The sequence below is a fragment of the Marmota monax genome, unplaced genomic scaffold (genome assembly GCF_021218885.2).
Source record: "Marmota monax isolate L192 unplaced genomic scaffold, Marmota_monax_Labrador192_F-V1.1 WCK01_AAM20220418_F8-fsc00039, whole genome shotgun sequence".
NCBI lineage: Eukaryota > Metazoa > Chordata > Mammalia > Rodentia > Sciuridae > Marmota > Marmota monax.
This window is the reverse complement of record NW_026693602.1, coordinates 11,626,059-11,653,377: the sequence shown is the minus strand read 5'-3', so window position 1 is coordinate 11,653,377 and position 27,319 is coordinate 11,626,059.

Here is a 27,319-nt window from a genome sequence, read left to right as displayed (position 1 = left end):
GTAAAAACAATGAAAAATTGCCAAACCAAAAACTTGAACACATATCTTACCAAAGAAGATGAAAAAAAAAAGTTCAAATATTTATTTCATAAAGGAGTTACAAATTAAAGACACAATGAGATATGAGCACATATTCCTAAAATGGCTAAAATCCAGAAGACTGACAACACTAAATACTGGTGAGGATGTGGACAATATGAACTCCTTCTCCCCGCTGGTTGGAATGCAAAGTGGTACAGCCTGGGTGGAAGAGAATTTTGCAGCTTCTTCCAAGCTAAACAAAGACTTACCTTACAGTCAAGCAATTGCACATCTAAATATCCATGCTGAGTTGAAAACTAAGCTCCACTCAAACACTTGCCCATGAGTGTTTATAGGAACTTTATTCAAGTCACCCAAAACTGGATGGGATAAAGATGTCTTTCAATATCTGAGTAGATAAAGAAATGGTACTAATTCCATATGATGAAATACCTTCCAATGACAAATTTAACTTTCTATGCATATCGCTGATGAAAGAAACCAGTCTGAAAAGGCTGTGGTTTATGATTTCAAATATGTAATACCTGGAAAATATAAAACTGGAATAAAATGAAAAGGATGGCTGTTGTCAGGTTTAGGTGTGATGGGAAGAGATGAGAAGATGTGGAACACAGCATTTTTAGAGAAGGAAAATAAATGGGTATGATTGGGTAAAGGTGGATATTTGATTTTATGCATTAGTCAAATTTCCTAGAACTGTTCAACATAAAGAGTCAAAACTATACTAAGATATGGATATCAGTTAATCAAATGTCAATATTGAGTCATCAATTCTAATTAGTTCATTCAATATACCACACTAATGCAAAAGGTTAATAATAGAAGGAAAGGCACGGGAGTTTATCAAAACTCTTTAATTTCTGTGAAGTATTTTATAAACTCCAGATGGTCAAAACATCAACAGTTAAAACATATTCTTCACAAAACTGAAAAAAAAGTTATTTCTTCAAAAAAAAGATATTTTATTCAAGTACAGAACACATAAATAACTTGTGGCACATCCATTCCATGAAATGACATTCAGCAATTTAATAGACTGTGTTCCTGCTGCATATAACAATATGGATAAACTCCAAATTCATTTTGATAAGTGTAAGAATCCTGACCAAAAGCCTACATAATGTAGGATTCCATTCAGACGATATTTTGAAAAAGACAAAACTTACAGATAGAAAATAGAGAAGCAGTTTCAGATATTAGAAGAAGGGGTAGACTATAGAAAGGATGCCCAGGGAATGGGTGTGTTCTACATAATACTTCAGTGATGGACACATGGCTCTAAAAATCCATCAAAACCTACATAATTATAAAGTTGAAAAAAAATTATCTAGTATGCCAGGGGGTTCCAAGATAGAATGCAACTGTGGTAAATTAATCTAGCTATATTACTATTGCATGGCTTCACTTCACTGGTAGTTGGTTGCTGGGATATAACCACTGCCTTATATAATTGTGGAAAGTAATGTATTGACTACAATTGCAAAACATTTCTACAAAATGTTCAAAGATAAACATCATTTTCTAATTAACAGAACCCCTGACTCCTCACAAAAATGGTATTGTCTCTATCCAGGGCAGGAGAAACACAAGGGGAAACTGGAGACCCTATAATGCCAGAAAAGAAGACAGTTATCAAAAAATAAAGGAAAGAAGAATGTCAAAATGATGCGGGTTAATCACGAAATGTTCCAAGTCACTTGATTGCACCACTTTAATCGACACAATAAATGGTATGGGCTTGGATTACAAGTCAAGGGTATAAAGTAAGTGTGCATAATCTATAAATAAATTCAAACTAAAAAGAAGTTGTTTTACAAGAAGGGTTTACTGAAAGAATTGCTCTTGTTTTGTTGCTTAAAGAGTAGAATCGCAAGAACTTAGGAACAGGGAGCTGAACTAATAAGGAATGCACTCACTTCTGAAATTTTGAAGATCACAGGGGGCTGTGTGCACCAACAGACTGCTGAATTTCTTTTTAATGTGGCTCACACTTAGATGTCTAAATGGCTTTTTTAAGTTCATTCTGAATGCAAATTCTTGCTTACAAAGTGGCTCTGTGTTCACTGGCAGGGTGTCCAAAGATTCCACTGATGGTCAATTTTAAGGGTGAGGTAAAGGTTGCTAACAAGGGAGGACCCAGCATAATTTTGTGTTTCCTGGGCCAGTTTCCCACCATAAGTTTGTGGAAAAACTTTTTGATTCCTTTCTGCACCCTACCTCATCATCATCTTAGAGAAGGCAGAACTTTGCAATGTTTCCCTCACCAGGGATTGAATTACTGGGTAGACAGAAAACTCATTGCTTACACTGGGTGAGGTGACCATAATCTTCTGCATTTTTCTCCAGAACTATGTATGTTGGTTTCTGTCCAGTCACAAATATGACAGTTATAATAATCAGTTGTGAATCAAAGGTTTTCTTTTAAAAATTCAAGGACATAAAACGTATATGTATAGATAACAATCAATACCCTGTTACAAAACAGCCTCAAATTTCTCTGTACCACTCATTTTTCTTCATCTGTTTCTTGTCTACTCTGTGATAAAGTATAATGAGCTCTATGCAAATGCATTTGTGTAACAGGGAATGAATATATTAAAAATGAAATACCTAATCAGAAGTATTGTATTATTTCCTGAGTCTCTTCCTCAAAGTCTTGGCTATGATATAATAAAATTGTGACACATGCTTTAAAGCATTCCTTTTAAATTAGCAAATTAAGATGAAATGCAAACATTTTAACATGTTCCATTACTCTTCATTTTGTTCAATACTGAAATCAGAATCCACAGAAGCAGAGGAGCAGCCTAGATTTAATATTGAAAATTATATTTCAAAATTAAATAATACAAAGCTAAAGTGGTAGCTATCTATATGTGCATGTTTTTTTTTTCCCCCACTTGCATGCCAAATCAAGCCTGCAGAATTTTATGACTGGTTTTTTATTTTCAAGGGAGGTAACATATTTTATGGAGAAATGTGATTTGCAATCTTCTGTGAAGCACTGCCTCATGGAGCACTATGCAAAGCATGTACAAGGAAGTCTTTGATGGTTTCATTGAATAAAACTATATGGCACAGTGAAACATAGCTCCTCTATATGAAATGTTTGTTCCATGCATGGCACAACTAAAGTGCCATAGCTGTGCAGGCAGTCTGATAATGAAGACTGAAAAAAAGATGAAAGAAATTGGTGGACACAAGCAGTAATCAATCTTCATCTAATAGCTTTAACTCGTGTTAGTCACTACCTTTGAAGAATTGAAACAGTCGCATATTATAGTTAAATGCCATATATCTAAGCATAAAAAAATAAATGTTCAGACACGGTCAAATATAAATGAATAAAACCTGACATAAAGTGATGACCTAGTAAACACTAGTAAATACTTAATTTACATTAAATTATATTACATTTCAAAATTTTTCAAGTTTATACTGAAGTTTTCTTATGTAATATTCTGCTTGATTTGGAAATTTTAGTCCTTTATTTTTAAGAGGCAAATTAATATTCCACTTTTAATTGATTTAATTATTTTTTTTCTTGAAAGACTCAATGTATCTGTATATATCCAGTAATGTAAATGTTATTTTAAGATTACTTTAATCAATGATAAGGCATGTTATTTCACAAAGAGCTCTAATTTATTATGTTGTTATTTCTTATTAGATTATAATCATAAATTGATATTAAGTTACTTTTCTAAGTTAATCTAGGTAAGATACTTTTCATTTAGTTGCATAAGCAATTCATTTTTTTTCCACTATGTATTTGTTATTTTCAAATTGTTTTATCTTTCAAGTAGGGAGTTAGGTTGTTTCATAATTTTAACTAATGTTTAACTTTTCATTGCTACAATAATAAACCTTTATTCTTTAATTGACATGTTAACTATGCATAGATAATACACATAGAGTTTCACCAAAATTCTAGTTCTAGATTTCGCATCTATATACAACAAAAACAAAGATATTAAAAAGTTCTGAATAATAGCTTTGTTCCTCATAACTAACACTGCTGTCCTAATTAGATAAGATATAAGCTTTGTTTTCATTGGCAGATGTAAGAATTGAGGTCGAAGTGAAAGTAAAATCCAAAGCAAGTAAAACAGAGTGTTCAAATATCAAGATTTATGATGTCTTTCAACCTCTGCAACTTTTGTATTTGCAAAATGAGATTTTACTCTTCTCAGGAGAAATCAAAAGAGCACAGCCTGAGGGGGAAAAATTGACTAAGAAACAAAGCAAAAAAGTTTATTTCATGAGACATTCATTTTTATTCTGCAATTTACACATATACAAAGACAAATTCACACATACATAAATACTTAATGACACTACTCCTTATTATAGCAAGAATCACTAGCAAATATCTTAATATCTTAGGTGCCAGTTTAATATTGATTCAAATGAAATGCTGTGGTTTTCACTGGCTGCAGTGAAGTAGATGGCATAGAGTAAATGGTATGCTGAGAGCAATTATAAAAACTGGACAACAGAAATGAACAGTTGTTTAAAGGAACCAGAAAGCAATCAACACAGCTAGGACTTGAGGGAATAAGCTCTTGGAATGAAGGAAAACATGTTAATATGATGCCGCCCATTTTGATTGAAAGGTTATAATGAGAGATGTGGAGCAGAATTTTCAGCAAACTCACTTGGCAGGGGAGAAAAGAATTTGTTTTCAGAGTTACTAAATAATAAATAAAGAGCTAATATCAGGCGAAAGAGAACGGTGAGAAACGAAGTCCACTATCTTGTGTGCAATTTATTTTTTTTTTTAATTTTAGAACACTATTTAGTAACATTTAACTTAAAAAAGTAATGACATCTACTAAAATATCTCCTGAAAGTATTTGCATTATTTATCTAAACTCGATTTTAATTTGTAAAAAAAAAATCATTATAAATTTAGAGGCACAATATGATCAGTTAATACACACATATAGTGTGCAATATTGGAATTCCTCCAAGTTTCTATGAGGGAATTTGCTGACTCTTAAGTCCCAAATGCATGGGGTACTAGGTGAAAAACTTCAAGCACAAATAATTTCGTAGAAGACTACGAGAGTATGAAAATTATGCTTTCTATAAAAATTGGTCATCAGTATTCAACAGAGATGACACCTAGTAAATAAATCCTGTATTCAATGGAGATGTATGAAGGTCAATCGCTAGGTGAAAGAGGGAAAAAGAAAGTGGTTGTCTCACCAGGGAAAATTGAAAATTGACTACTGAATCACTTGAAGGTCTGATGGGATTGAGATCATTTGCGTATGCTCTGACAATTTCAGAAGAACATTAAATTTTCTGTGATAAAAATTAATATCATTAATATGAGAGAAATGTCAATTGTCTGGGAAAGGATTACAGATTCCTAGCACACCAGGCCACAGGAGCAAAGGAGAGACACCAGAAGAAAAGGGTAAGCAAGCAAGGCCAAAAAAATTGCTTAAAATGGAGTTGTTAGACACAAAATCTCAAGTTCTTGTTTCAGAACTGATGATTCTATAATTAGTGGTAAAAATACCATAAGGAAAAAGATATTGGAGAGGACATATTTTTTCAAATCATATCCCCATAAAATGTTTACTAATTATGACGAGATAAATAGCAACTTGGAGGTGAAGAAACTTGACAGACACCACCTTAATCAAGTATTCAAAGTTAATATCACAGTGATTTTGTAATTCCTGGCATAATTTGCTAAGAAAAATACAACAACATTTCCAGGGGATTCTAAAAAAAAAAAAAAAATTAGATAAAAAACGAGAAAGATCAATCTCCTGATGAGAAAACTTGACAAAGACAAAATGAGACCAAGCAGGTGAGGAAAACTCTTCCAAACTGCCACAGTCCTAAAGGACCAGGGAACATCTGGGGATTAACTGAAATCATTGTATCAACATCTCACAGTCTTTATATAGATGTGGGAGATGTTAACATCAAGACAAGTTCAAGAAAGAGAACTTCCTGTACACTTTTTTGCAACTTTTCTTAAGTCTAAAATAATTCCACATAAAAAGTTGGAAAAGTGCTGAGAACACGATAAAATACCACATTCTTGTGAATGTTTTATGTATACAAGTTTACTATGTAGACAAGTTTATTTTACTTTTGTGTATACAAGACATATTAAAGATGGAATAAATTCAGTATTAAGACTCCAATATGTTAGCTTTGGAGAGTAAACATTTTGTAGTCTTTCTCTCCACTCAACCTAGCATTTGGTGAAATAACTGCCATATAGTTGGCCCAGAATGAAGATGTGTTTACTGACTGGTCAGTAAAATGATAAGATAAATGTCTTTTCTCTCTGTCAGACAGACACAGCATTCTTTTGAAAATTCCCAATGCACTTGTGCAGCAATCCTAAAAGAACACTGTAGCAGTCATTGTCCCACCAAGTTACCACCTACTCCATCAGCATCATGATTGGGTAAAGAGATTTGTCAGGGATACACCCAGCAGCTCTCTTATTTGATGAAATAATGCATCTCCATGATGAAAAGATTATTTCACTATGGACATAGAATTCTAGGAAAGTTACTAATAACAGAGTTGACTTGTCATTTTTTAATTAATAACTACTGAAATTAAAGGTGAAAAAAAATAAAAGGATGGTGGGAATAAAACCTACTCCTTGTGAGAGAATAGAATGTAATACAGTCCTATAACAAGAGCAAGAATTGAGGAAGAGCAAATCAATCAATAAATAAAGGCTTCTAATCTAGATTGAGACTGATCTCCATCAGTGTTCCTAAAATTAAAAAGAAATGACACCAACAAAAAGTTTGGGAGTCCATCACTTCCAGTGGAAGAGAAGATAAGTTGCTGGAGGGGGAACATAATAGTAGAGTAGTGGGAAAGAGGTAAGAATGGCAAGAATTGTGTAGATGAGCAGTTAGGTTAGGACATAGGTTATAGGGCACATGTTAAAGGGCATAGGTCAGAGAATTTGAGGAGACCCTATTGAATGACTCCCTGCAGTCTAGATGTGAGTAGCCTGCCCACAGGTGTGCAGTGAGACCTCTCACCCCTTATAGTTAGAAACCAGGCAATTGAACTAAGGAAAAACTTTCCCGTTGCCCCCGACACACACACACACACACACACACACACACACACACACTCCACACCTTTCTTTTCAGTGTGGGAACATTTAAATTCACCCATGCAATAAGGAATGGTCTAGACTTCATCATGATCATGCTCCATTGAATATTCTCATTAAGGAAAAGTCTTGATGTGTCTACTCATCATTACAGATTGCACCTCTTTCCAAATTAGTATACATGGTGTTTCAGTCAGCTTTTTTGCTTCTGGGACTAAAAGGCCTGACAAGAACAATTTTAGAGGAGTAAAAATTTATTTTGGGGGGTCATGATTTCAAAGTTATCAGTCCTTAGAAGTCGGCACTATTCCTTGGGGTTCAGGATGAGGCAGAACATCATGGTGGGAGAGTGTGGTGGATGGAAGCAGCTCACATGATAATCAGGAAGCAATCAGTTCTCTTCTGAACCTTCTTGCACTGTCTCACAAAGCTTTTGGGAGACACATGACAGCCAAACCATAACATAGCTATGGCATACTCTTTTCAATAGCCATATGTTCTTATGGTCTACCAGTGGGATTTATTTACTTAATATGGAAACTGAACTCTGGATCATGGGAAAAGCCCGATCAATCGTTATAAACAGTTATATATGGAGTCTGCTTAGATATGTTTCTACAATGAAAATAAGTTCATAAGTGATTGATAAATAGTGTAATTATATCAGTATAATGCAGTTATAAAATTTAGCTGGAAATAAATTCATTCATCCCTTTGCTGGTACACTGGCATGAGGAAAAATCATGGTTCAATCTTAAGCAGTATAAGAGCAGCCACCTGCACTAGGATTTCCTCCCCAGAAAGGTATCCTTGAATACAGAGTGGTCCTGCCAGATTGCCTAAATCCCACAGTGAACCTTAATTAAACTGGGTGCTTCCAGCAATGGAGACTTAACATAGCTTTTGGGTTATCACCTGATCATTTTTTAAAGTGCCGAGGTTAAAAAAATATACAATTACATAATTTTCCCATCAATTTCTCTCATTGTGTTTCATTATTTTCATTCTTTAAATTCAGTATCTTCTTTTGGAGCTCATTTTTTTTAATTTGTAGTATTACTTTCAAACTGAAACATATCAAATATCATATTCTATTAATTATTGAAAATGCATTCAATAGAAAATGGACAAAATATTTTCAATACAAAGTATGAATTTTATTCATTTAAGCTCCTGAATTAAATAGTATTTGCTCACTTGGAATTTCCTCACCATCCTAATGATCAAAGTTTTCCATCTATTAATAGAGACAATTAACAATGTAGTAAATTGTGATTACCTCACTATTTTCCTCTCTCTGTTGTATTGCTTTTGGAAGGCTTCTGCCTTTTTGCTTAAAACTTCAAATAATTCTGAATAACTCACCTTGTGGGAGGATATATATACCCAGTGGCTCAAAGAAAACTTAGACTCTTTTACTCTCTTCTTATTTTTTTCCTAATTAGTAAATAGTTTTAAAGTGAAAGAAAAAAGAAGACAAAACAAAAAACCTGCATTTAAACAGTCTATAGATCTCTTAATCTGATACATACAAATCTTAACTTACAGCCTTTGCTCTCTGAACATGATACTTTTCCACTCACTATCTGATCATTAGCAATTAATTCAACAAATAAATACCTGAATTTTTATCATGTTGCCAATATTGCATTAGGTGCTGTGGAGAGAGAGTTGAGCATTTTGTCTCCTGCCTTTATAAATTTGCCATCTAGTAGAATATCTGTTCTCTGAGGAATCTGACATTTAAGCTGAGACCTGAAAGATGAGTAAATATTAACTAAGTGAAGGGCAGGAGCAGAAGAGAATTCTTTCCTGGCATCATGAGAAGCAGGTGCTGAAGCAGAACTTGTTATGGAATGCCAAAGAAGATGAAAGGTAGCTGCTGTCCCTGGGGTGTCAGGTCTAACCGAGAGAGCGCCACTAGGTGATCTGCAGAGACAAGCAGGTGTCAGAAGAAACTTGAAGTTACATCAATGACTTTTGACTTGATAAGTAACCTTTATTGCAATTAAGTGTCAGTTGCCTCAGTCTTTGTTTCCACATTGTTTATTTAATCCATGTTCCAAAAAACTGAGAGACATAATTATTAACCACTAAAAATGGAGTTAGGATGGTTAAGATCACATGCCTTCTAAGTAATGGAGCTAGAAACTGAAAACACAGGAATTTGGAGCTAGAGCACTTGTTTTTTTACCCACTAGCCTCCCTGGCAGTGGAAACCCCTGGAATAAATTGTAAACAGAGGAATAAGAGTAAATCCTATTATTGAATTACCCCCTTTTAGCTTGTTGGCACCTTCACAGTTAAAATCACCATCTCCATTGAATCGTGTTAACTTTAAATGAAAAATATAATGAACCCACCATTACATGACTTCATGCACACAGGCAAGGGTCAATCTTCTGTGTGATATATCACATATCACATATCAATCATTGGACATATTCCGGTCCTATCACATTGACCATGCTTGGACTATATCTGAAATGTGAGCCATCTCACCCTGCCCGCCATATTTTCCTACTGCCACACATTCATCTATCAGGTTATAACAGACAGTTACTTCCCAGAGTTATATTGTCATATCCAAGTTATATCTCAGTTACCACTCCAAATTTTTGTTTTATTTTATTTTATCCTTAGAAAACCATTACAAAGTTTAAACACACTAATAACTAAATTACCTTTGTAGAATTCATTATCTAATGACCTATGTGTTTTTCTATTCCTTTCTTGGAAAATCTCCATAAGAACAGAGGTTCCATACAATTTTGGTCTCTTCTTGACCATCACCATAAAGCACACTGTTTGGCACCAACTGCATACCATGTAAATTACTGATGGTTATCCATCCTATTCTGCTTTTGGTCATCATATAGGAACTAGCTTCAAAATAAAGTTCTCTGAATTCTATGGAAAACTTGCAAGTGCTACATAAAAGGAGAAATAGCTGAAATGTCAGATTAACACTACCAAGTTTTGAAACATGAGCTTTCTCTGTCCTACCTGAATTTGCATTTGAATGTTGAAAGCATGTTACAGACCATGAGAATCATACTAGCCCAGCTGGAAGGGGTGAGTAGGAGAAGGAATGTTAGCCTAGCAATTGCCAAGATCACTCCTTAGGGTTTTTCAGGAAAAAAGAAAAATTGTAATTAAAATTACAATGTATAACAGAAGGTCAATGACCCAAACAAAAACAAATTTCACATGGATTATTTATGGATAGTCTTACTATGTGTTTATCAAGAAATATTATATAAATTAAGGAAATAAAATCCAGTTCTGTAAAAGAAAAGGCTTGAAAGATCCCATTTTCCTATACCTGAAAACTATGTGTTCATGAGCAGCGGGGAACTTTGTTCTGGAAGGTGTTATTTCTGCCCTTTTTTATTGCCTGTTGCTAAAATGGCACCAGCTCAAAATAGTGAGATACTGTGCTGATAGTATTGCTATAAATACCTAGATTTATTGATAGAATTATGACACTGCAGAAGCTTTTCAATTAGTATTAGAGTCATTAACCAGGCAGGGAATATATGGATAGTGGCACTTTATTCAATTATACTTATAAAGATGTATTACTGCAGATGATAAGAAGTAATAGAAACACTTGTATATAACAGTACTTAAGTGAAATACCAATAAAATGTTCTTTTATTTTTTTCTCTCTCAAACAATAGAGCTGATAGAATTTTGCTACTCCCTTGCTCCTAAATCTTGAGGGCTGGATCTGTTCCATGAATGCTCTTGGCTTCCTGCTTGAGTTGCAAGGAATTGAGTTTTGTGGTATTAAGAGACGCATGCAGAACTCTTTGTGCCAGCTTTGTGTAGCTTGTCACCCCATGTCTGATTATCTGCTCAAGTACAAGCTCATCACAAAGAGTTTGACTACTTTATCAAACATATCCTCAGTGTCACCAATACCATTTACTCACTATCCCAGTGTTTTATACCCTTAGGTTATAAAAGGGTATAAAAAGATGTCAAGACATGTGGCATCTGGCAGTTCTTACACTGGGTTGCAGAGAAGGGCTAGTGGTACACAGAATTCAGATGATTTGTTTGTTATGTCACACCGTCTGGTAGTACCGAGATTAAAAACATATGTATGCTTGTTACATTTTGCCTATTATTTGTAGTAATAAAATAAATTTCTCAAATTAGTATTTTTCATACAGAGAGAATATAACAGTGAAAATAGTAAAGACATATAAAAGACACTATGTAAGGTAACTACTCCAAGAGATTGCCTTAGGAAACCTTACTTATAGGCTAATGGTAGAGATCTAATGGGTTCATTAGGCAGCAAATGCTGGGCTCCCATGTCTAGTAGACTAGAGTGCTGGTTCCGCTTAGCAGAAGAGTATTTATTTGCAGATCAGGTAGTTAGAAGGGGGAAAGAAGCATATTTTCCACAGACATCCATGCTCAGAAGCCGAGGACAGCTCTGTCATCTTCAATGCAGGCCACTGATTGTTATTCTATTGCCAGCATCGACCAGAAGTGGAAAAGAGAGAGCACGTGCTATTTTTGCTCACCTTCCACTGACTAGAAATTGGTCATACTGCTACAATTAAATACAAAAGAAGTCTGCAAATTTTAGTCTAACCACATTCTTAAGGCAAAGAAAAGATCTACTATTTTTGTGGTCAGTGAGGAGACTGTGCTCCAGTAGAATAGCTTATTGGTGAGAGGGTGACAGCTGTATAAAATTCCTGCTATGACAAAGAGTGTGTTCTTGCCAAGATCTGTGGAACAAAAACTCAAATATTATAACACACCGTCTGGTAATAGGGAGGCTGATAACCTCGCCTCCATCTTCCAGCCGAAGAGTGGCTACTAGCAACTTCTCATAATCATGGATAATCAAACATACATAGCTTCCCATAGAAAATCGATTGGTGTCTTTAGAGTGAAAAGTGGAGTGTGAGCTGCTGAAGTGAGTGAGACAAAGGTTATTTGAGAGGGAAAACCAGCAATTTTTTTCCACGTTGACTTTGAGGTTCTGAAGGATGGCAACAAATAAAGCAAGTCAAACGCAACTTCCTTCATTTTATGAGTAGACACTGTTAATGGTTTGGGAAAGAAATAGAAAATAAGAATGATACCAGTTCTATCACATAATCCTGTAAATAGTGGAAAAGGAGAAAATTAGGAGGCACTAAAACAACAACAAAAAAAACTTTTTTAAAGCTAACACTTAAAATATAAGTATTGATCTTGATGTTATAGGGGAGCATGTTCAATAGTGTAAAGTGTTGGATGCAATAGTGGTATTCATTGTGAGTGCCTAGAAAAGAGAGGAGATCTGTCAACGTCTAGGACACCTAAAGTAATAGGAAGTGAGGGAGTAGCACGATTGGGACAGAAAAGAGTGTGCATTCTGTTGGCTGTATGCAAAATGAGCATAGTGGTTATTTGGGCAGCATGTTGAAAATTATAACTTAAACTCATTTAAATGTTTTAGGTTTTCATGCCAGAGACATACATTGTGTAGAAAATATATAATATTCTTTATGTGTTTATATATAAATAATGTCAAAGCAATTATTATATTAAACAATGAATATATATGTATATATATATGTATATATATATATATATATATATAGTCAAGGCAATCATTATATTAAACAATGATAGTAAAATTAACTGAAGGATTTAGTTACATTTAGGTAGTTGTACAAGATGAAAGCTTTACTTTGTTAATCTTGGAGGAGCTATCCCAATGACCCAAGCCAGGGGCAGCCTGGAACAAACATTAATTATAATATTTTGGTGACTGATCAATGACTACAATGTGGATGTATTTAAGATGAAGAAATTTTTTGAGAATTTGAATAACAAACTTAGTAAATAAAAGAGCCTAATATTTGCCTGATAGAGGATGTCCCTGCACTTTCAGCCTGGAATATGGTGATGGATTTTTCCATAAGCAATACAAAAATCATGGGTTTCCAAGAGTTTACTGCCCACCCTGAAGGACGCAAGTGGAGCTTCATCTAATGCTAAATCCCAGGCCTCCGTCTAATGCTAAATCCACTTTGCTTTCTTGTTTAAACACAACCTGGTAAGAAGGCATGATCTTGTGCACCTCCATCCTCTATTTACTAGTATTTTGTTTAGATTTCTCGATTCTATGTTTGTGAAGCAGATTAGCCTGTAACATTGTTTTCTCACACTATCTTCTGTTGGATTTGTTACCTATTTTAAATTAATGAAAAATGAGTTTGGAGTCTTTTCTATTGCAAATATTCTGGCCTCCTCAGGAATTTGTGTGAGATTGTATGTGGATTAATCTAAATCAATCTTAAAATCGTCTTAGACTATTGCTTTTACTTAGAGCACGATTTTAATTTACATTAAAGATCATATTAATAGTCACCTCTATGTCTTCTATAGTATGTGGAGGTAATTTTGTGTGTGTGCATATGCATATACTGTGACATAATTTAAATATAATATGCAAAGATGATTTTCCAATATGTCAAAGGTATTATAATAAAAATTTTAAAACTATTATTATCTTGTTACTATTTATTCTTTATAGTTTAACTGTCTATTTTCTTTACCAATGTCTAATGTCGTTCTTACAGACTACATCTTTTTTTAGTATTAATCTTCACAAAGCTTTGTCTTTTAGGAACCACTTTTTCTTTTAGAAGCCACTTACTTCTTTCTCTTAAAATTATTTTGATTTTCTTCTCTTATTGTTATTATTGTATTACTGTTTTAATTTTAGTTTCATTGTATTGTCCTTTTTTCTAACTTCTTACTGCATTTTTGTTCATTTGACTTAAAAAGCTGTAATTGTCTTTTATGTCATTTCAAACTCAAATACTTTTCCAAGCAATATTCTGGCTGAAAAATATAAGTAACAGAACATACATATATATATGCAAGTATATACATAAGTCTTTATCTATAGAGCTTATTCTTTTCATTTCATGATACTCCTTTTCTATACATTGTGATTTGAACAGTGATCAGTTAACTTAAAAATGTGTTTTACATCTGTTTATATATTTAAATTATCTTTTAATAAATCATTCTTATTTAAAAGCATTATGAAAAAATGTGGCATTCATAATACCAAACCCATTTTTGCTTATATTTGAGGTTATTTTTCTTGTTACACAAATTTTCTTTAAAATGCACATTATCCTGAAGTTTATAGGGCAATGACCCCCGTGTTTTCATTAAATCACATTTATTAATTTCTAATCAATTATTTAGGTGAGCTTGGTCTCTGCTAAGATTATTTTTAATATCCAAAGAAACTCCAGTTAACATGCTTAACTTCAAGGAAGCACAAAAGAGAATTGTATTTGGTGACAAATATGAATGAATTTATTATTTTACGTCCTATTTTATATCATTTTATTAGACAATGGTTGTGATTTTTTTCATCTTGCAATTGCTGAAAAAGTAACAGTAGTCTCTCAATATTAGGACTGTTTCCCTCTACAAAACTATGATTTTTGAGCTGTTAAATGTTTTGGCTTCGTATCTGTTGAATCCATACTTGGAATCTGGTAAATTAAGATTGGATACTATATACTAGTAGAGTATCTACTAGTATCCAATCTTTTTTGTTGTCTCAAGCAAAATTGCTTCTTGGTCTTTTGGTTAAAATTGAGATTAGTAACTCAAACTTATGTTGTTTTTTTTTTTCCTTTTAATGTTGCATATTAACATCATTACTCCAATTTTTTTTAATTTGTTAATTTTTGATATTGTTTCATCTGTATCTCAATTGCACCAAGATTTAGATTTTAAAAATAAAAATTAAATTCAGTTTAGTTTGAATTACATGAGTTTATAGATATGAAAACCCAAAGTCTCCTGGACTTAGCAGAGGTCTGCAGGGAGAAGATCATGAAGTTATTAGTCACAAATTCTTAGGGTTTATCCTTTTGCTCAAGGTTCATCATAGTTATCAATTTCAAGACAGCTTGCACTTTGCGTCTTGAAATTTGCTTTAATCAGCACATTTGCTGCTTTGGTTAAGAGAGTCACTCAGCTTGCTTCAGTTGTGTTAGCTTTAAATCTATGTCTGTGAATATTAATTATTAATTTCTACAAGGTCATAATGTATTTTCAGGGGTGGGTAGGTATTTATCCTTTATCTCTAAAAACATTAATATTTTCTTTCCAATCAAACCAATCCATTTTCTCCTCTGAAAAAAAAATTGTAATAACTTATAGTTTTGTTTAAGAAGCATTTTCCCTCATATGTGGGTACAGATGTGTAGTCAACACATTTATCCTTTTGTCTTTAACACAATTCCCTCTTTATTAAAAAGACATTTGTTTACTGTATTAAACATGCGTAGTGTTTAATGTCTATGGGCTGAGATGCAATACAAATGTTGAATGTATGCAAAAAGACTTTCACTTTCATTTGTCCAGGAGTGCATTGGAGAGGACACACATTTGAAACCAACACATAGAATTAAAAAGTAGTAATAAAAAGGAAAAGCATCTTGCATTGTATATGTAAGAAAGTGTTGCCACAGATGATTTGTTTCATACATCTAGATTAAGCATCATATGCTCTGATTTTAATAGAACGCAAGGATCCACAAATGTTTCTTCTTTGACTTTGGGTACAACGATAGATCTTGTGATTAGAGGGGACTGGAAAAACCCAAAAAAGGAAGGGGCTTCTGTTCCTGGCTGTGATGAGTTATTTTTCTGCTTCTATCTCAAAATTAACAGCATAGTAGATGCTGTTAATTTTGACTTCATCAGTCACTAGATGCAAGCCATTTCTGTGTGGGGAACTCAATGACACTGAGACTCTGGGGAACTTGAGCAGTGCATTTGGAATTTCCAATAGGTTTTCCCACTACCCCACAAGCAGTTTCCATGCAAACTTCTGTAGCATCCAGTAGGTGTCTTTCTAGATAGACTCAGTATCATAGACTAGCAAGAAGTCCTACAGCATTGCCAGCACCTGAATGCAAAGTTTTTTCCTCACACTTCCAACCTGGAAACTCAGGAAACATTTTTGACATCTAATGGCCCATAACCACGTTTCTCCCTAAAGTTTAAATCCCAGACATCTTCTAAATCTGTCCTTTCCTTGGCTCTGGAGGTTGTATGTTGCACCTTAAGTCTATTATTCCTGTGTTTTCTAGCTTGGTTATCATTCTTCATAGTAAATGTTTCTTGTTCCAGTTAATGCAGCAGTTTCTGTCTCCCAGATGAAACTGCCTCATACCAAAGGACACTTTGCTGAGTCTGCTAAAGCAGAGGTTGTCCACATTTTCCCTGTGTTGAATCAGAAATAAGCCAGAAAGTTCAGTTGACCTTATGCAATACTTTGAAATACTTTTCTTTTTCTTTTCTTTTACTTCTTTTCTCTTCCCTCCCTCCCTCCTTCCTTTCTTTCTTCCTTTCTTTCCTCCTTTTCTTTCTTCCTTTCTTTCCTTCTTTCCTCCTTCCTTCCTTCCTTCCTTCCTTCCTTTCTTCCTTCCTTCCTTCCTTTCTTTCTTTCTTTCTTTCTTTCTTTCTACCAGGGATTGAATCCAGGGACAGTTAACCACAGAGTCACATCCCCAGCCCTTTTTGTATTTTATGTTGACACAGGGTCTCAGTTAGATGTTTAGGGCCTCACTAAGTTGTTGAGGCTGACCTTGAACTTGCAATTCCCCAACCTCAGTATTCTGAGTTGCTAGGATTATAGGCTTGTGCCACCACACACAGGAAACATGCAATTTTTATTTTGAAGTAACAATGGTCAGATTTGTCCTAATATCTAAAAAAACTAGAATAGAGAATAATATATATGAGAGAACATATTTGAGCACATCGGGCAGCCAGCAGGAACAGGCATGAATCACACAATTGAGAGTGGGAGCACCTGAGGCATATCCTGCATTAGTCCCAGATCACAGTATAAGGAGCTCTGAGGCACAGGAAGTGGGAATCCAAGCAGAGCCACTGCACACCTTAAGTCCAAGTGACAATTACAATCATCAAGAGAAAGCAAGGTGGCTAGACCTGCAGGGCTCAGTTTCCAAGAGCACAGCTGCACACGATCAGCAAGTAAACACAAACCGACAGAAAAGATTTTCTCCCCCACCATTTCTCCCTCCCCCTCTGTTTTCTCCTTCTTCTTCTGTTCTTCTTCTTCTTAATCTATCGTCTCATCTTTTTCCCCTTTCTTATTCTTTCTCCTCCTTCTATTCTTCTCTTTCTTTGCCTGTTTTTCCTGTTCTTTCATTTTACTGTACCTTCTGCTTTTTCTTTCTTCTCCTTTTCATCCTCTTCCTTTTCTTCTTCACATGGACAGGGGCCTGAATCCTGGGCTACAACTGTCTCCAGGTCACTATAATGCACTGGCTGCGCTCCATGACTGACAGAGGGAAAGCAGCTGTTCCCTAACAGCAAAGTCTGCAAATATCTGTGGTGGGAAATGAGAGTCAGACACAGGATTTGGGCTTGAAACCAGACTCCTCAACTAGATCCTCTAGGACCTAAGCCCAAAATATAAGCCATCCCATCACAGAACCAAAATAGTTTGACTTTAGAGGCTGTTACTACTCTGGCAAATCTGCTTGAGACAACATCTGACCACAGCAATGAATACAATAACTTCAAGCTGGATAATTAGGCTTGACTGGGAAAGTTAACATGGTAATTAGTCCCAGCCATTATCAAGACAGATAAAAGATGCCCCAAAGCCAATTAGTGTCTGTTCTAGAGATCCAGGAGGACTTTCTCCTTATTGTTTAATATAATTTCTCCCTTTCACACCTCCCCCCCCCCAAATTGACCAAAGGCATTTATTCTGCCATAGCATAACCCTAGCCAGTTGTGGAACTTCACCTGATGCCTTGTGTGGGTTCTGAGGAGTGAGGTATGTCATGAGGGCCACAGCACACTCAAAGGTACAACCTCGGGCCATTAGGATCCCGCCGGTGACACAGGTTCGGCATATTAGAGCACCCCATCAGGATACGCATGAATTATCAGTTGAATGAAGAGATTCTCCATGATGGACCTTCACAACAGTATTTTCAATACAGTATGAAGAATTTGATTGCAAATGCACTATGAGCATAGTCAGATGCAGACAGTTTTACTCTTCCGTAAGGGGAGCTCCTTAGCCTGCAGGGTGTGCACATGTGGAGTGTTCTCCGTGGGAACTTGAGCAGCTCAAGGCCCCCTGCTTCTCTTAATCAGCAATGGCACGTGTGGTCCTAGTCTCCCCAGTCATTTTGGAATCAGGCTGTTCATGGGAGTTTGTAAATGACTACAGGAAACTTCTCCTTAGAAACCGTTCCAGAAAATGAAAATCACTATACCTTTTCTCCAACCCAGTCCCTGGGGCAAGTCCCTCCCTGTGCATGGCTGAGTTTCTGTTTGTTCCCTCTTCCTCAATGATCACCTTAAGTGTCTCGTTCAATAATCAAAAGAATACATACATACATATATATTTATATATATATATATATATATATATATATATATATATATATATATATATATATATATATATTCCCCTATTCTTCCCCTATTCTTATCCAGGTCCTTTGTCTAAAAGGTTTATAAGTAAGTGTGAGACTTTAAAAATTGTTACAGAATAAACTTTTGATGCAATGTATCCTGAAAGACATATCATGTTTAAGAATTGGTTAACAGTTCAAAAAGTTTTAAATGGGCCTGCATAAGTTTTTTTTTTTTTTTTAAGAGAGAGAGAGAAAAATTTTAAAATTTAATTTTTAGTTTTCGGCAGACACACATCTTTGTTTGTATGTGGTGCTGAGGATCGAACCTGGGCCGCACGCATGCCAGGCGAGCGCGCTACCAGTCGAGCCATATCCCCAGCTCCTGCATAAGTTTTTGCTTTTTACCCCATGCTCTTTAAAGTCCACCTGTAGTTCCTATACATTTAAGTGTTCGTGGAAAGATTAAAGGGAATGGAATCCATGAAGATTTGGCTATCAATGATTGTCAAAGAAGGGTATGAACTGGAAGAAAGTGGCAACCACATGGTCAAACACACAGAGCAAATTAGAAGTACCATGTTGGGGTAGAGGATTACCATGATTATGTCCCAGACTGATCCCCTAAAGTATGTGGTGCACCCTCTGAGGCTTTTCTGGTCCTCTTTCAGTGATCACTTAAACCTTCCAATTAATTGTTAAGTGAAAGCTAAGTTACCCCTGAGTGGGGAATTGTTAAAGAATAGGAAACATCTGCCAGACATTCCAGGAGTTAGCCCATTGATAAGTACATTTGGCTGTGAATTTATAGCCATGAGAGATGTTTTCTGCTTAGAAAACCTAAACAGGAAACATGTATAGACCTGCCTGTCCTGAGTATCACAGCCTAAATTAATAGAAGACAATGGGTAGGTAGGACCAACCAAGACTAATTGTCACCTACAGAGGAATCCAGTGGAACCCTCTAAATGGGGTGGGAGGCCAAATGCAGCCTATGCACCAAGAATTCCTGACCCCTTTCCTAAAGACATTTGTCTATAGGCAGTACTTGCCTCACATGTGAGGTATTGGGTTCAATCCTCAGTACCACACAAAAATAAATAAGTAAAATAAAGATATTGTGTCCATCAACAACTAAAAAATTTAAAAAGACATTGTGGTATTTCCATGTAATGAAATACTGCTCAGTATTGTAGATGACAGTATGATTGATACCTGTACCAACTTGGTAAAATATTTGTGTTTAGTGAAATCACCCATATAAAAGTAAATAGGATGTAAAAGTTCATATATGTAAAGTGTTAAAAAAAAAAGAAATGCAAACTTATACTGACAGAATTTTAGGTGTAGTTCTAATAATTGGGACCTGAACACCCTTTGTGGAACATGAGAGGGGTGTGTTAGACACTCTATCACAAATGTTTATCAGTTATACTGTGTTAGAACACTTTATTGTGGTGTAAGATAATTAGCTGAGATAATCAGCTTAAAATCAGTAAGTGACTATTTTGGTGTAGAATTTCAGAGCTTTCAGCCCATGATTGCCTAACTCTCACGCTTTGTACCTGTGGCAACAAGTACATCCTGGCGGAAGCTCATGCCTTAAAGGCCAGTTTACGTCTTGGTGACTGGGAAGCAAAGAGAGAGAAAGGAGTTAGGTCCCGATGTTCACTTCAAGGGAACACCTCCAGTGACCTTATTTCCTTCCACTGGGCCCACCTCCTAAAGGAACCTAAAGCTTCCACCTCTTCCCAATAATGCCTTGGGCTAGTGACTAGGCCTATAAAACAAGGGACTTGGGGGAACACTTATCTGGACAATAGCCCATTTGAAAACAATAATTGTTATGATACATTGGAAGGATTTTTTTAATCAAAATGAATTTCTTAGAGGAGAGACTAATCTCAGGAAGAGTAGCATTGCCATAAAATATTAACAAATAAAAGAAAAATGACTACTGCTTATTTATTCTCAGTAATATTTTTTCAGTGTTTTTATGACAGCACCTGGGTTTCTTTGTCTTTCAGATTTTCATTTTATCTGGAGTGATGTGAATACAGTTCAAAATAGTGGTAAATAATGACAATTATGTTTTCCAAAGAACATGAAATTATTACATTCTTAAATGATACTGTCTTGTAATAGGTTTTTTTCAGTTTCTAGAGAAAAGCTAATAGAAACAATTTATTTTTATGGGGTTGTGTGATTTTAATGCTTGGCTGCTTGAATGTGTGACTGATATTTCTGTTTACTCCAATAACCTGCTATAAACCAAATTTATCTCCTTCAGTGCTTCTTTAGAAATACAAGAGACAAAACCTCAGAACATGAAATCATAATAAATAAACAGATTATATTTAGCAGGTTTAAACATTTTACTATCTGTATGCATTCATATATAAAAATATACTGTACCCAATATCTTCACAAAATTTAGAGGGATATTACTACAAAAATTAACTGCAGTTTTTAAAGCATGGTAAGTGTGCATTGTAATTTTTATCAATTTTTTAATCAGTTAAATATTGTTGCATTTTTGAATACTTAAGAATGAACCAGGAGGATTTCTACTGGCTGCTCATTTTTCTTCTGCTCTCACCACCTTATTCATTTCCCAAAATATTATCTCTAAATGATTCTGATAAAGAATCTGAAAGATAGTAGTTATATGCACTTAAAATGAGTTAATATTTTGCATGTGTAATAAGCCATATTTAATTAAAAACCTAAACAACATTCCAGGCTCTTGAAAAATGAGAAGATTCACCATGAAAAAGGAGTGGGGTTTTCAGTAAATGCAGTAGCATTTAGAATTGGGAGGGATAAAGCAGTCAGCTTTCCTGTGTTGGCTAGTTGAGGACGTTAGGACTCCTGATTTAAAAATGGTTGTTAAACGTGGGAATGTGGCATTTTTATTAAAAAAAAATCCTCTGAGGATTAAACAACAGGAAATCTCTAACGATAATTATAATTGCATATTCAAAGGTCTGAAGGTCTCACCCATATCCACTGATGTGTTGTTTTAGGACTGAATGGTACAAAAGATTGGATTTAAATGGAATTTCATCTGCTAGTTCTTCATTACACCATTGTTTAAAGCTGCAAAATCATTTCATGTTGTCCTTGGGATGTCCTTTGAAGATGATTGGTGTTCTTTTAACTTGAACTCAAGGGAAAGGTTAGTCATATTATTTGAACTTAATATTTTTTTCTATGATTTAACAATCTTTAGTTATGCATAACCACTCTCAAAACGGAAGGTTACCAGGCTCTGGCTTCAAGTTCAGCTTCAGGCTAATCTCCTGTTCTCTCAGAACTAATCCCTTAAACTCCACTACCCACTTGTGTTGCTTGAATCCCAGCACAACTTCAGCCTCAGTTCTCAATGCTTTGTTTTTCTATTCTAGTTCTACTCCACAAGTGTAGCTATTTTATACTTGAAGCTTAATTCATTTTTTCTTTCTTCTTTTTATAGCCTACCATTTAGTATATCTAAGGCACAGTAATTCAGACATGACTCTTGCATTTTCTTGATCTGGGAGCTGCATGGACACATCATAATCTCTGGTGTTTTTACCCTGCGTCTCAGATCCACCATCAGTGTTATATTTCTCACAAGAGGAAGGAACGTGGCACAAGACTGAATTTTAAAAAAACTTGGTAGTAGGTACATGGGCATTGATTGTGTCAACCTCCATGTAACTTAAGTGACAGCATTATTTTCTATGTATTTAGGTATTTTCTATTATCTTACGTTTATAAAACATGTTAAATTATAGATTGACATATTTTTTAAAATAAATTTACCTAGCCAAATCCTGAGATTCCTGAAACTTCAAGTTTCAAAAGGCTTGAGTGTGTTGTTAAGCAACAGATAATAAATAATTAATATTGCATAATAAAAATAAAAAAAAATTGATAATGCACTAATAAAAATATATAAACAACTAGAAAAAGCTTGGAATCAGACTAGTTTATATTCAAATATCAATTCTGTATTTCACTGATTCATGCAATGCATATACATGGTATATTCCATTCTTATAAATAAGTCACTTATTAAAAATATCTTCAACAAACTTCCTGTTAAGCTGAAAGAGGAGCTAACAGGGAAGGAGTGAGGACATCACAAGATACTGTATAGGACATGCTGGAGATTTCAGGATTCAATATTTTAATTATGTCAGAAATGCATCCATGTTTTTAGGTCATTCATAACCAAATTCATTTATGTAAAATATATTTTACATAATAAATATATTTTACATAATGCTATTATACCTCTATGGAATACCAAAGGCAACATAAATCCTATCCATCATTCATAACCTAGAGTTCCCAAATCATATCTCATCAAAGTAAAATAAACAGGCAATAGTAAAGTAATATAGAAAATTTTGTTTTAATAAACAATAAGCCAGCTAAGTCAGAACTCTTGATTCTCATAAGGTGTTATACCCACCCACATCATCTCATAGCACATGTGTGAGAAAGCATTAGCATTGCAGTCTTTTTAAGTAAATTAATTTGTGTGACTTTTTCTTATAATTTGTTAATTTTAATCCTATTAAAATATTTTGTACAAAGCAGGGATATGCTATCATAAAATACAAAAATACATTAAATTTTCTTAGCAATTGAGCAATGGCAAACAAAAACACTGTAAATTAGAAAGATGTAACTCTTATTTTTCTGTTGTAAATTACTTGATAAAGATATATATTATTACTTAATCTAATTTGAACAACATACCACATACACAACCAAGCTCAGCTTTAGAAGTACTGTAAATACGTTGGCCTATATGGCTACCTCCTGATCTACCTACAAATCCTATGAAAGCCTCACATTTATAAGATAAAATGAATGTGAATTTTCTTTCCTATTGGAAATATTTTTTTTCTATGTTGTGCAAGCTAAATTAACTGAGGATCTGTTTATTTGAAACTTTCTAGAGTTGAAAAAGCTTTGTAGGGGGTGGATATAAACACTAAACTTTATCCAGAAATAAGCCAATGTTCACAAAGAATTATCAATAAGTGTCTCTGAAGAAGTTTTACACATCCAAATACTCTTGTTTCCACAACTAAGGTTCTTTTTTTCCTCTTGGATGTCTCAATATATCCTCCATTTAACTGATTTAAAAAAGGGGTAAGATAAAGGGTGCTGGTAAATATCAGATTAAGGACTTGAGTTAAGGTATATGTCTACAGAAGATTTTTGTTTACATCAAGAATGGATACAAGTTTTATGGGGAGTAAAGTGTATATACTTTAAAAGGTCACTAAAAAAATAATATAAAGTTATAAAGCCTAACTTCAAAGTTCAGAGAATTAGATGGTGTTCATGCAGATGAGAGATTTAAAACAAACTTTATTATCTTCATGACAAGTATTTTTCTTGAATGGTTAATTTTTTAAGGGTTAATCATTCATACTTGTGCATAAACACACAAAACAAGACTGCCTCAATTATGGTCCATAAAACGTTATAATTAAGCAAAAATAAAGCAAAAATCAGCGTGACCTTCAGAAGAGTTATGCTCTTCAGGCCAAAGTGGCATACGTGAGAGGACAAAGGACAAGAAGAAGATCCACTGCAGTTGTTTAAGTGTGACATCTTACTGTCTAGTTGCTTGATTCTCCAGATGTGTTGAATCTAGTCATTAATGAATTTGGTGATGTCTTGATTTTCAATAGTCTGTTTTCTTTCTCTCTTAGAAGAAATTCCATTTGATTCTTTGTTCATAGTTCTAATTCTTTGAGTAATGTACATATTATCTGTAATTTTCTGAAATATTTTGAGCATACTTACTTTAATAATCCAGTCTACTGACTTCATTTTCTGAAGTTTTTGTGGATTTTATTACTCCTCTATTTTTTATTCCACCTTAAATTGCGGTCATCTAATTTTGAGAGCTTATAATTGAAAATGTTTGTGTACTGGAACTTATAGGTGGGCAACTGTAGAAATATTTTCAGTCTTTGGATTCAAATATCTTCTTCATGAGATATGATGATTGCTTCTTAATGTAGTATCTGATTGGAACATCTTTATTCAATTCACCTTTCTTACTCAATGAAGTCCTTTGGTGTCTAACCAAAAGTATTTTATCTTTTGAGTAGAACTTCTCAGGGTAGATGTTTCATATCAAGTGTGCTGTTAATGACTAGAAAATAAATAGCATGAGAGAGCTATCCAAGGAATTAATAATAATGGAACCATGAATGTAGTCAAGAAAAAGAAAGAAAACAGTATACTTGTGGGATATAGACCCCTTTCCCCCTAGGATTCAAACAAGCCTGTATGATATAATGAAACTAAGAAGCTGAGTGGCATTTTAACAATTTATAGTTTTGAATGTGTTGATTTAATCCATATTATATTGTGGGTGTTTTGTTCAGCTCTTTGTTGCTGTGGCCAAAGTACCTGAAAAGAACAAATTAGAGGAGGCAAAGTCTTTTGAGGGCTCATGGTTTCAGAGGCCTTGGTCCTTAGATGGCTCAGGGCACAAGGTGAGAGGAAAGAGGTCATGGTGGAGGACAGCTGCTCTGCTCTAGGCAGCCAAGAAGCCAAGAAAGAGGAAGGAGGAACGAGAACACAGGGCCACTCCACCCTTCCAGGGCATGACCCCAGTGACCTGTCTCCCCCAGCCATGCCCCTCCTGACTGCAGTTACCACTCAGTCCATCCATTCAAATTTGGATTGATAAGGTTACAGCTCTCAAAATCTAATCATGTCCCCTCCAAACATTTCCATATTGACATATGAGCTTTCAAGGGACACCTCATATCCAAATCATATCAGTGAGCAGTAAAGAAACCTATCTGTTTAAAGAAGACACTATCAAGTAGCAATTTTGTAGTCCTTCTCTAGAATATAGAGATAGGAAATAAGAGTGATTGTACTAAAACCATGTGTCAGTGAGAAGGACCTGAGTCCATAATCATCTCTCCCTTAATAATATATCTTAATACCTAGATTTTCTTTTTTGATATTTATCCTTGAAGTATCCAGACTCTGCGTGATACTCATTTTTTTCTACCAAACCAAGGACAAACAAGCAAGACATATAACTTGACTTATTATCATCATTTATTTTTTTATTCAAGGCATCCCAAATGAGGTAGTATTAGTACAAGTGATTTGCTTCCCTAAGGGATTCTGCTCTTGCTGTTTGGTCTGTGTGATGTAGCACTACATTCAGGCAATACTGGTTACAAAGAAACTTTATTATGCTTGAAAGAGTGGTTATTAAACTGTTCCTTTTTATTTCAATAATGCTGCTTTTTGATCACAAACTATTAAGCTCCAATTTACCCTTCACTCTTTAAGCAGTGACACTTAAACAGTATTTTCATCCCCAGAGTTCAAATTAATTTTATTACAATAATAATTGTGATTTCTTTTAGTTTTAGTGCAACTTTTATTTCTTAAGTATATGTGGAAGAAAATCACTCACAGTACACTCCGAAGTGTCAGACCATATGTCCATGTAAGCAGGCTGTTCAAAGTCCTAGTTTTGTCAATAACATATCACTGAAAAAGCAAAGCCCTTTGGAGTTTGTTGTTGACTTTAAATTGTACACTATTGTGCTTTCTAGCTCTGGACACATGCTTAATTATATTTGTGACCCCTTTGAAGTTAGGGATGTTTTTGGATGATGAAGGAGTTGAGGAAGGAGTTGAGGAAGCAGGGTCCATTTTTTGAGAATAAACTCTGACAGACCTGAAAGTGTTGGGTGTTATGCCCACTCCCTGCCAAAGACATAATATAAGGGTTCCTGGAAGGGCCAGTGTCAGCCTGAATCTCTGAAGGACCATCACAAGCATTCTTCCTAAGTCCCCAGTGAACATATGATACAGAAAATAAACCCTTACTGATTCGAAGACCAAAATTTAGGGCTGTGTGTAAGTGCAGCATTATCTAACTTGTCCTGAATTATACACATCCATAGACTTTCCACCTTCCACTTCCAAAAGCACATTGCTACAGACAGAGTTTGTTTGAGAACTGTGAGACCACTCTTTCATCTCACCCCAGGTTTTAAAGATGCATGAATACAAAGAAGTCATATTCACTTGGGTTAACCTAGTCAGAGCAGTAATCCTGAGACTTTTCCATACTGAGACAAGTGCAGAAGCTTCATTGCAGAGGAACAAAGTGATTCCTCCATCAGTAACAATGAGGTTCTGGGGTGTTTCAAGGATCATATACTTATAAAATTTTAAAGCTTAAAATCACCTCACACATCATCCATTTTCCACTTAACTTCTTTATCTTATAAAATCAATCTACGTTAGATGAAGAGTTTACTAAGGATGCAGCTCTTGAACGACAAAGGCACAACCAGAGCTGTTTCTCTTATTTCCAAATCCAGTGCTCCCTTCAGGCTGAACTGCAGAAGATTGACAGCTCCCAACAGTCTGAGGTCTGAAAACACATCTTGGAGTGACATTTGCTGCTCTGCTGTCCCTGTTTCCTTTCTTTTTGTCCTTGAAAGTGGTTAGTATATTCCTAGGCTTAAACTATTCAAAAATACACAAGTATGATAGAGATAATTGAAATAATTTTATATAACTTTCCTCTCACTCTTTCCAGGTCATTCTAAACAAGAATTCAAGAGCAACAACATGAAATAGGTGTCACACATAAGCAGGTAACTCAAAGCCAGCATGAGGATTAGGTGGTAAGTCTCATGGC